General features: G+C 27.4%; 1 long non-coding RNA gene across 1 annotated transcript; it reads left to right on the forward strand.

Annotated features, from left to right (window-relative positions):
* Window positions 1–7,638: 7,638 nt before the first annotated feature.
* Window positions 7,639–12,813, forward strand: LOC114121940 (uncharacterized). The gene is made up of 4 exons (XR_003592234.2): window positions 7,639–8,557; window positions 9,230–9,449; window positions 10,739–10,826; window positions 12,005–12,813. It is a non-coding gene; the product is annotated as an uncharacterized LOC114121940 (long non-coding RNA).
* Window positions 12,814–12,982: the final 169 nt, after the last annotated feature.

The following is a 12,982-nucleotide window of genomic DNA, read 5'->3' on the forward strand; positions in this document are numbered from 1 at the left end:
GGAGCCTGTATTCAGGTTTATTAAATTACCACTTTAGGGTTGAATTAAATAAGTCTTACTAATGCATGCCCACTCGGTTAAACACATTCAGTTATTCATTTTTACAAATATTAACTCATACACTATTTTAACTTATTAAATTTCTAAATAATTATGTAATAATTCACATTGACAAATTTATATATTACTATTGTATACTATTATGTACCAATATTTTACTTAAAATTTCAATTTTAAGATAATTATATCCACATCTATCAAAAATTATAAACCTATGCTTAGTAAATTCAAATTATTTATAGCTTATTAGTAGTGCAATAAAAGATTTTAATCCACTGAATTTGAGAAATAATACATTTTTAAAAGTAACAAAGCTATCAATGGCTATAGTTATAAAGTATGCAATGTTCTTAATATATAAGTACATTACACATAATAAATTGAAAATAATTTGTATTATTAGTATAGATTTATTAATACTTTTATTATTAAGTAATATTATCAACTGAATATTTAAGATTAAAAAAAGATTAGATAGGTAAGCATGAAAGGTATTTACTGTTATTATCTAATGTAATACATTATAGTATTATACATATGAGTATATGATTCTATTAACAAACAATAGGTTGGTATATAAATAAGTTAATGAATAATATCAATATCAAAACTGTAGAGTTATTGTGTGAATATAATATTAACTATTTTGATCCTAAAATTTTAATTTTAAGTTAAATATTTAGCTGGTTTTCTACAAAACTTGGTTTTTTCAACAAATATTTTATATTTTTATTTTTTATTGTACTAGATTTCTACATATAATATTAGGCCTTGAAACAAAATAAAAATATGTAATCGCTTGCATTAATAAGTAATAAATTAAATAGTTTCTAAAGCTTGCAAAAATACTTTTTTTTTACAGCTATAAGAATATAACATATATCATTTGATTCTATATAAATACATATTGATATGTTTTGAACAATTTATTTTTACACATTAATACACATACAACATAACATACTAAAACCAATCAAACCGTTGTTGATATTGAGAAGCATTCATTATTATTAACTACTCAATTGAACATTGAAACCAATGAATAAAACAATACAGATTAAAAAAAAAATATATAATGAACTGTTGGCAATCCGGCTGTGAGAAGACCCGGTACATACTTTTTTTCGTTACAATAATCAGAAAATTATTATCATTTAAAATTAAACTTAAAATTGGGATTAATAAATCAAAAAACTCCATCGAAGTTAACCTAACCTAACCTTCCGCCAGTTAATATTTGTAAATTATTTATTTTATTAAAAACAAAATATAAAAGGCTAAAATTAATATAAAATTAATTTTCAATTCACTCGTAACATATTGTTTTACTATTTTAATAGATACATTTTACTTACAAAAATATTTGAAATGTTTATATTTAAACTTAAAAAAACTACCTAACTATTTTCGTCATACGACATGCATCTAAACTGGAGATATCCGTGTTCGTGTAGGGATTATGCAATAAAGAAAGAAAAAAAAAGTTATCGTGGTACATTTATTTTCAGTAAGATGATGCACATTTTTTTTTTTTATTGATATTATTTCTTTTTTGTCATTTGACCCAAGTTTTGTTTAGATCCAAGATGCGGAAACTGCGGTTTCGACGTATGTTTGTCCACCGGCGGCAGACCATCTTTCTGTCGAGCTTTTTCAGCAAAGTTTCTGTCTCGCATCTCGACATAGACTTTTGGTGGTTGTTTTTCTTTAGGCTTGAAGCCCGACGACGATTGAGTGTTTTTTGAAGACGACATTATAACTGCTGTGATCAACAAAAACAATGACCACATTTAAACATATTTAAAGTTAATTAACGTCGACTAGTTAGGTTAAGTTTTAATTTGAACGTTTTCTACATCACATTGGTATAAACGAAATAGTTGACGTAAACATAACAGGATATATTGTAATAACTACAAAACCTACAAAACGTATTTGATAAAATACAATCATTTTCAATAAGTACATCAATTTTGTGAGCGATTCACGGTAATCGGGTAATGAGAAATATTCTAGACAATTAGTAGACACCGCTGCGGCTTAAAGAAAAATTGATATGTCGACTAAAGTCTAATTCATCACACTGTTTATTATGGTTAATGTTTCGTGGATAGGAACGCAGGTACCGACGATAAAATGTACATTATTGTCGTTAAAACACAATTGTAAGTTATAAAACTCTTTGAAATTGAAATTCTAAATATTAATTTAAGTTATTGATGAACTCATAAATGCACTTGGAAGGGTTGAAAAAACAACTAATCACGATTTTGATATAGGTAGTTACGATTTGAGATCAGGATAGTACAATTCGTCTACCTATACCTCATAGTGTGTTCAATATATACGTAGAATATCAGAATTACCGATAAATTCGACCGTAAAAATATAACACTACTGGAGTTATTCACATTATATACAATAGAAAAGTAAACGGGCGTAGAAATTAATAAAAATAAAGGGTTTGTTTTGTGTGACACGTAAACGATACCGTGATGCTTACGTTGATATGGAATATTAGAACTAAAAAAATAATATAATACTATGCACTGTTATACTTACAACGAAAATGCCGTCTGACAGAAACCGCTTCTTGAGTATTAAATTTATTTACCGTGCGTTTAGGTACTAAAGTGTATACACTACTTACGACGACCGTATTAATAACTCAAAATGAACATTAACCCTTTCGAAATATCACATTTATATACGACATATTAATTTGTTAATCAGTCAGCGATGAACTTTATAAATCGTTATACTATAATGGCACACTATTTGTAACAATTATTAAATCATATAATATGTCAGATTCATTAAATTTGACATCAATTATATGTGAGCTGATAAAAATACAAATTTATTTGGTACCAATTGATAAAATAAGTATAAGTAGTAAATATCAAACGTCCAAAAAGTACTCGCATTATTATGTTTAACTTAGCATTTAAGATAAAATTTTATATTTTATCAAACATTACGTAGAGTTTGGCATTTGTATATTATTTCAAATACTCATAATTATTTGAATTAAGTGAATTGGTAAATGTGAAATATTTACCATTTTGTGTTATTTGCACTTTTCAGATAAACAGTTAATTATTCATAACACGTCATTATTATAACAACTAAAACTTGAAAAAAAAATTAAAAAGGACCTATTATTCAATTGACATTTAGGTAATTGATTTGATAAATAAAATTATTAAAGTTTTATCATTATAATCCATATTATTAACAATCATTACCATAAAATAGTAACTCTTGTTTCAATCGTATTATTCACTTAGATGTTTTTTGTTGTCCAGACCAAATTGTTATAAATAGTACTTAGCTGTTAACTTAACTGGTCTGTTTTAATCATCATTATACCTACCAGAAGATACGTAGTTGGATTGATTAGTTTTATTCATAGCAGTTGCAGTATCTAGAGAGTTAGGTAAGTGAAATTTAAATTTTAAACCTGGATCTTCAATACTTGAAAATTCATTTCGAATTCTTTTTATTATCTTTTCATACAGGTATAACATTTTCAATACATTTGCAAATATTCATCTTATTACTGCCGGTCCCGTGTTCGGTGACGAACCACTGGTGGGCGAAGGGGGTGGCAGCCAGCCGAGTCAGGAACAGAACATGGCACCGACGCCGTCGACCGCAGACAATAATAATAATAATAACAAATTGTATATACAGCTATAGCCTCGTGTTGTAAATCGCGATGGATTTTCGTTTTATGGCTCGCGGCCTTGAAAATTTACTCCCAGCGCGCGTTTTCACTTCAAAAAATCAATAGCGTTTCCTATAGCGACACACTGTGCGATTTGATCACGGTCGTCTGGGCAAGGACGCGCAAAAACGCCATTCAATAACGCAAAATGGGCGAGGAAGAAGGGTTGTCGGTATGGCAACACCCTAATGCGCTTTTCCTGCTTTATTTTCAGCTGCGTCGTATATTCGTGTTTTAAGCAGATTCAACGTTAATATAATATTTTCTCTCCGTTGTCGTGTAAAAAAAAAAAAATAAACCGCGGCCGGTCACGGCAATAATGAAGACCAATGGGTGCTATGGGATATCGTGTGAACAATATTCAAATATAATATGACGTACTATTGTCTATAATATGAGAATGGGACTTTTCGGCGCCGCCGTATCGGCGGTAGATATTTTCGGCGCTGCTGTTTCGGCGATAATGACAAAATACATATTATTATATTGGAAATTATTTTTAGTAGGTACAAAATTATGTAATATTGTATTTATTGCCCATTGTTATAGAGTAAAACGTATAATTGATAGACAAAAGATTGGACCATTGAAAAATGTTTGTATAATATATAAAGTACACTAGTACACACTATAATATAATAAATTATAATGTTAACAGTATATATTTTAATAAAATTAATTTTTTTGAAAGAAGAAAATTATGAAATATTGATCAAAGAATATATGTATTTGTGCTACTTACCGTACAATCTAACAGCGCACGAAAATATTAACCGAAATATTTCAATCATTTCAATTGTATACATCATATTATGGACGTGCCATTATTTTATTTATATAGGTATTATAATTATACAATTTATAGCACACGGTAAATAAGTAATATTTTTGTAGAAAACTATATATTATATGATAATATGGTATGTATTTTGTTTTATTTATTTTATTAGAATTAACGCCAAACGCTTTTTACCATAAGTAGCGTAAAATAAACAATGATTTAAATACAATATAAATATTAACAATAAAATAACAATAGTTTAACTTCATCAACTCGAGTGATGATAAAAATAAAACATGTTAAACAATTATTCGTTGTAGCGAAAAAGGATCATGAAGCCTATTATTATTACTAAGGCCGAGGGCTATACACTGCGTATTTCGCGTCGTTTTCCGTCGAATTGAAAATGCGTTGGTTTTTATCGGAGTAGCTATACACATTACACACGATGGACGTAATACCTACTCTGCGTTTTAATCCGCGGCGGAAAACGCCGGTCGGCTTGCGTTTTGGCGGGCGAACGCCGAAGTGATAAAAACGCGGCGTATTACGTCCGTTGTGTATAGCTGTACTCTGGTAAAACCAACGCATTTTAAATTCGACAGAAAACGACGAGGAAAACGCCGTGTATAGCCTCGGCCTAAGAATACGAAAACAAGGTACCAAATTCATAAAGCCTGAAAACATCGATTCGATTTTCAACTTGACCGTGAATGAAATTGAAACCGAATTTATCGCATGCAAGCTGAAAGTGAATTGAATTGTTACGTTTGACTAATAGGCTTTTAATCATTAACTGGGTGAAGTATATTAAGACGAAAACCAGAGGAGTTCATAAAATAGTTATGCACACGTTCAATCCGACGAATATCAATTATTATCAAATTGTTTGTTCGGAATTAGTAAATTGGATCTCAAATGATCTATTCTCGGTAAATTGAGTCCCGGAAAAAAAGGTAGTAGGTAAGTCCCGGAAAAAATATATATTAATTAAAATATAGGTATATAGTTTTTATAATATCATGTTAACATAAAATATAAATAATATATTATGGTACAAACAATTAAACATACTAACAACTATAGTGAGGAATAAGATTAAAATTTAACTGATAATTTTAATATTTTAAAATATATTTTCACACATTTTAGATTCTGAGTGGAGTGATGAATATACTAATTTTATAACGATTTTATCATCACATTCTGGAGCAGTAAAAATACTTTATTATATTACATCGTAGCAAGTTCGATCTAGTTGGTTATGCTTATTACTGTATCAATGTTATTAAAAATTCCCATCATTTTTCCAAATAACTCAATAAGCTTGAAATGTAATAAAACTTAAATAAGTATTCACAGTGGCGGCTCGTGTGCTTTGAAAGTGGGAGGGTGATATAAAGTTGCTTATTTATGGAAAGTATCGAACACAAATAATATTAATAATAGTTATTTAACTTGATTAATTTAATACATATAAATTATAAATAATTTAATTAATTATAAATATATTTAGTTATTATGTTACGACTGTACAAAATAAATAATAAACCCAAGCAAGTTCGGAATCCGTGCACATAATAATAAAAAATAAAAATTATTATCGGAAGATTAAAATCATCGCCCCGGCGGGAGTAATATTATTGTGTTCCCCCTTCCTAGTTTTTGTATTTTGATCATAGTTATGATGAGCGACTTTTAATATCGCCCAAGCATCGCATTTGCTGCTAGCGGGTCCCGGAAAATTGTTTTTGCTTATCAATTTTCAGAAGCTACAGACGCTACAGTGTTGAATGATTTATTTTTAATCTCCCATTATCTGATAATATTTTTATAATATTTATTACCTAGTATAAATATAGGAAACACAGTTTTTATTTTTGACAATATTATACTACAGTATAAATTTGAAATTTGAGATTAAACTTATTAGTAATAAATGATAATTTTAGAAGGGGGCGATCACCTCATCGCACCTATCTACGGAGCCGCTACTGATTATTCATAATTAAATCATACTGTAACCAAAATTCTACACACTTTTTTCATAAACATTTTAAGTTCAAATTTGTACGAAATGAGATATTATTTAAATTAGAAATAAAGGTTTTAGTTTTTAGTTGTAGTTCAAAAATATTATCCACGAGTGCTCAAAGGTTTTTAACGTATAATATTATTATGTATTTTATACGTACATTGACACTTTCAAATGCAAAGTGTTAGGCAAACATTGATTCAACCTATTGTATTAATAACAATAAAATAAATTAATAAAATAAATTACACATCAACATTGTTATAAATTCAATTTGAGTAGGTAGGTACACAAAACTAATACTACATAATATTTAAAGTAATGTGACATTATTCGTCAATAATTATGATCAATACCTATACATATACATTGTATTTATACTTTCACAAGAATTGTAAAATATGAGTGTACCTATCTATTGTATTATTTTTTGTTAAAAAAAAAAAATGACCACTACATAATTATTTTTTTATATTTTGACAATAGATAGGTACTTAATACTTATAATATGAAATAATATCTAATTTTTCATCGAATATAATGATCATTGTATAAACATTTTATTTATTTATATTTCAACGAAAAATATTGTATGTATACAAATCATTATAATACGAGTACACTTATATGAACAGAATAGTAAATATACAACTTGGTTAAACAATTCGTTTCTGTACAATTATTTAAATTTCTCTCAACCTTTATCCTGTTTACTTTAAGCTTTTTGTTAACCAAAATATGAAAAAACTAATATTCCTTCTATATCTCCTTAATATTAACTTATTTTGGTTCTCGAAGTATATGGTTTTTTTATTATACAGAGAAACCATTACAAAGTAGGTATTTATTATTTACTGAACCTACAGTAATGTGTGTGTGTGTGTGTATTAAAATTTAGATATAACAATGTTTACAATTTAAAATTTAAAAAATCCGTTATATTTTATCCATAAAATATGAGCGAAATGAATTTATAAAAGATAAATATAGTATTTTTATTATTTTAGCATTTTCGATATGTACACGTATTGTGTCCATTTCTGGGAGGTAATTTTTAATTTTGGTACCAATTTTTAGTATAATAGCGTCTACATCCATTATCAGGAATCTTGGAGTGTATGTTTGCGTTTTTAATATTACCCGTCAATGATATTTGAATAGATACCGCATACAGTCAGCCGATAAGGTCTGAATTCCACCTATTATCTAATAAAGTTCCCTTAAATTTAAAAATAATATTATATATATTTTTTTCTTATTCTCTCCCATCTACTCAAGTAATAAATAGGTAAAGGTAATTATAATTTATACGGTAATAACGTATTATTTAAAAAAATGTTTGTGTTTTCATCGCCAGGAGTCTGGAGTAGTCACGCACGGTGCTTAATATTTATAATTTATAAAGTTATTGATTTTGTTTCGAATAGTGGCTGTAAAGTACAAAGTGAAAGGGAAATGATTGGGATCCAGCAAAGGAACGTTTACCGTGTGTCGAGTAGATGAATTTCCGGGAACGATGATATTATTTTATTTGTGTTGAACCGCAATCAATAAGTCAGTCCCGCGCCGTAATGATATGCTATGTCTGTCAATCATCTCCATATTTTCGGTTTGGCGATGGTGTCCGATTACTTTACAAAGTCACGCCACGCCCGGGCCGTTGCCGGGCAACGATATGCCACCGCAGTCGGCATTTACGATGCCGAAACGACGACGACACTGCAGCGATCACTGCTCATTGACAAACGGTGCGCCCATGACGTCGTTGCAAATTACATAATTTTCGTCATGGGCGCACCGTTTGAAGTTCAGCCGCCATCGTTTTACGTTTCACGGTCAGGCCTAACTCGCCTGATTCCTCGGACGCTGCAGCACTCTGCTGGTTGTCTGGCACTTGCGAACCGCCTACACCTGTTGCACTCTCGTCATGTGGACTTGTCCGAACTTTTCGGTGAGTATTGTATAGATAAAACAATTATTCGATTATTACGTACAGTCAACGGTATTCTGTGTGTTCGCCATATCCAGTGTTTATTGTTTATTTTTTTTTTACCGGGGGTGGGGGTATCGTACATTTTCAAGGGATTATACCATAAGAGTAGGTAGATGAAAACATTTTATTCGGACTTTTTTATTACGACTGTGTGAAGTGGAATCTCAAAAATTGGTAACTATTTACCGAAAAACATCCCTTTTACTGCTATACCCCCCCCCCTCTTCCAGAAAAAAATCACCATAATTCACTAATAGGTATTTATTATTCTCTGATATTGGTATACCTTCATAATATATAGGTATACTAAATAATATATTTCTAGTAACTTCCTAATTTATTGTAATATTAGTCTTTTACAAAAATCGTTTTTCTTACCAGTAGTACCAAATGTATATAAAAAATTTAAGCGACTTAACAACCATTTTTCAAAGTGTATTAGGGCATAGTGAAGATATAAATACCTATTCCAAAAGAGTAGATACCAGTTCCGCGCACTGTTTTTCCTCTCCGCCCGTTACTACCCATACTAGCAATGTGGATAGACGAAAACCGGTCGCCCCTAGGTTTCTTCTCTTTTGAAAAGTATAAATTATATTACAATGTATGTAATCTTTGATTTTCCGGCAGGACGTTTTTGTAACGAATAGTAACAAAGTTACCAAAGTAACAAAGTTACACACAATGCTATCAATAGACTAGTCAATAAACACGCTTTGCATGCTGAGAGCTTACAAAAGAAATCCTGCGTTCCCGTTTTCTTTACCGTCGACTATACAATTTAACATCTACTACCCTGTAAAAATGGAAAAAGATGATTAAAAACTTGCAAAAAATCTACTTCAATGAGGTAATGTTATTTTATCTATCTTTACTATCAGTATTCTTAAAGTTAATTGGCTAAATTATCAAAACATAACTTATTACAAAAAAAAAAAAAAAACAATTCTTGAGATTAATGTTGTATTATATTATTATTTTGTTAAATAATACTATTTATATACAACTATTTAAACCATTATGTCAAAATTTTTACAAACCTATTATATTTTTTGGGTAAATGTATAGGTATATTATATTGAAGAATAACCAATTTGGAGATTTGAACATGGGTACAATTTTTTGAGCTCTGTAAATAGTGATGTAAAATTGATGTTTGATGGTGTAAGTCCTTATTTTTTGAAGCAGAAACAAGTTTATACTACAATTTGTATAATTAAATAGAAATAAACCTTATGAACCTTAAATATTATAATACATTTTTAATGATCATTGCCTTTTCATAGATACAATTATCTACAATAATCTAATATAGTTTCTTACATTAATTATTAGGGGAGTTTTAAATTAATTGTATTAAATTATAGGTTTTCAATGTACAAGTTAAGTATTATTCTTCTAGAGCTTTAGTACCCACTGTGTTTCATTTAAAGATTTTGTACAGCCCACACTAATATTAAAGCGTGAAAAAAATGTAAATGCAATTCTTTGTGATTATATTATATTATATGCAACATATTATGCAAGAAACATAGCAGTTTCAGTTCTCCAATGCCAAAATAATAATCAATAATAAATAAATATAATTGTACCATTACAACATTTACATGGTAACATTAAAAAGGTTTTAAATCCACAATTTTTCACTTAATTACTGTAAGTTTAAGTTATTTTATTAAACAGTAAAAATATAATTCCTGTGGGTTTAAAACCATTTTAAAATCATTATGTAAACATTTTGAATAATATACTAATAAATTTAATGATTGGTATAAATAATATAATTTTTCTTGATTTTATTCATATCATTAGCTATGTCAATTAATATCTTTAGAAAAATAATTTAATTAGATGGCAACTAATTTTAAAAAAATATGTTGATTTTTTTCTAAAATTGTAGTGAGAATTGCTGATCTGGAATAAATTATTAAAATAAATGGTACCAAAATATTTTATTTTAAAAATTACATAAAATTGTACATTTCATTTTTTGAACTTGTCTATTTTTTCAACAAAGAACATTTTTAGCCAAAAATAGACTTCTTAATCATAATATGTAAGGCCCGGATGTTGATGACTTTCGCATTATTTTTTCAGAGATCATTTATGTTGTTTTTTGATTATTATGTGACTTTTTAGGTAATTTATTGAAGTTTTAAGACCGTTTTATGATTTTTACCATTTTAATGAAATTGAAATAAAAAGCTCAACTCATCAAAATGTTCAGGTAAGAATATCAGCTGAAACGTATTTAATTTAATTAAAGTTTACCTAAGTTTTTTTAGATTAAAACTACTTTAAACGCAGTTTCAATTAAATCAAAATACGAATATATACTAGTATAAATTATAATTATTAATTTAAAAATCAATAAAATAATTTTTTAAGACAGTTTTAATATAAAATACTTGAAAATTTTATACAAAGTTCCTCATATGTTATTCTTATAGTGATTAAAAAATTATAAGAATACATAGGCACAATTTTTTTATTTGCATTTGAAGTTCAAATTTCGACAAAAATTCGTCAAAATTATGAATATTTGCAAATTATTTTGTAGGTATAATTCATAAAAATATTTTTATAGGTAGCTAAGAGTTGAAAATTTAATACAAGATTTTTCATAAGTTTAGCTTACAATAATTATAAAAGAACTTAAATTTTGGTGTATTCGGGCTATTAAAACATAAATCACCTTTTTCACCAACCACTGGAAATTATATCCTAGGCTGACAAATCATCTTCGTTCAGAATCATTTTTCGTATACAATGACACCTATCATTGCATTCAAATTTAACCTACCCTAGTCCGAGGTCAACCCCGCCCCCTAATGTACAGCAGAACGGTACCCACTTGACACTTTTTTTTAGTGTGTTTTTATTGGGTTTTCAAGTCATTCACATCTATTTATGGATCTATTTATTTATTGGATAAAGCCCACCCTATAGATTTATTGATTTTTTTTTTTATGTATTTAATGATTGCCATTTAATTCTCTACTATCACCTGTAAATTTCATGTTATACTATTTAATTAATTTTATATCATAGACTATAGTATTATAGTACATAGTTTATTCTACATTTTAAATAATAAACTAGACTACGATGTTCAAAATAAATCATTAGAAGATATATTATTATTACAGATTTGATTAACTAATTAAATTATTTTTATTTTTTAACTAATTCTATTAAGCTGATGTCTATTAGTATTCATTTGCAAATACTCAATTATTATTTTTTATATGCAGAGTTATTCTTGTGCCATGGTTTACCAATTGTCACTGTAAATAAATAAAAGTATAATGAATTTTTAAATTTTTTTATCAATAAATTTTATATGTGTTAGTTATATAATGTACTGTTTAAGATAAACGATCAATATTTGTTTTTATTCCACAGAGTATATTCATGAAGAAGGTTAATTTAAAATTATTACTTCAGCTTAGTACAGTTGAACAAAATATTTCATAGTAAATCAACTAAACAATCATTGGATAGTGAATATTCAACGACTAATAATCAACGTGTGGAACGAAACCTTATAATTTATAATAATGACATCATTCGGACTGATGTGTGTGCTCTAAGTATGTAAAGTATTGTAAACATATAAAATGTTTGAAAAATAATATAACATCATTAAAATTATGAAAAATTTAATATAGATAGATTATTATTGAATTTAATATAGATTATTTTATTAAGTGTAAATTAAGAAAATGGTTGTGTATTTTTTTTCTTTTTTATATGATTTTCTAAGTGAGGTATCAAAAGAATTCTAAAAAAATTCTTATAATCCTTACTTATTATCAAAGAACCACACTTAACTACCTCATTACAATATATTTGTATAATAAGTTAAAGTATTATTGGATATAATATGAAAATGTGTGTAATAAATATAATTAAAGCTTTTAATATTTGTTAATATATTTTAGATGAACTTAATTTACAACTAAAATATTTTAATTATACTGCTCGAATTTTGCTCTTCAAGTACAATTAACCTACAGTAATTTTGGAGAACTTAATTTTTAACTAATTATCTATATTAATGTTGACCGTCTTTGTGTAATTGCATGTTTTACATTTTAGTAAGCGGTTTATTTAATTACTATTAACGTTTAATAATATGTGAAATAGTATATATTATATACAAATACACTTTTATAATTAATCTTTTATATTGAATATATTAATACAAAGTATATTTTGTATTTATTAAATTAAGTTATAAGATGAGAGAATTATATTAATTTTCCATTAAGTACTTATAAGATGTTTTATTATAACTTTAATGTTATCAATATTTAAATAATATAAAAATATATGTTATGGGAAATGTGAACCTCGAATAAAAACAAGTAATTTATAGTA

Source organism: Aphis gossypii, chromosome X (genome assembly GCF_020184175.1).
Source record: "Aphis gossypii isolate Hap1 chromosome X, ASM2018417v2, whole genome shotgun sequence".
Taxonomy (NCBI): Eukaryota; Metazoa; Arthropoda; class Insecta; order Hemiptera; family Aphididae; genus Aphis; species Aphis gossypii.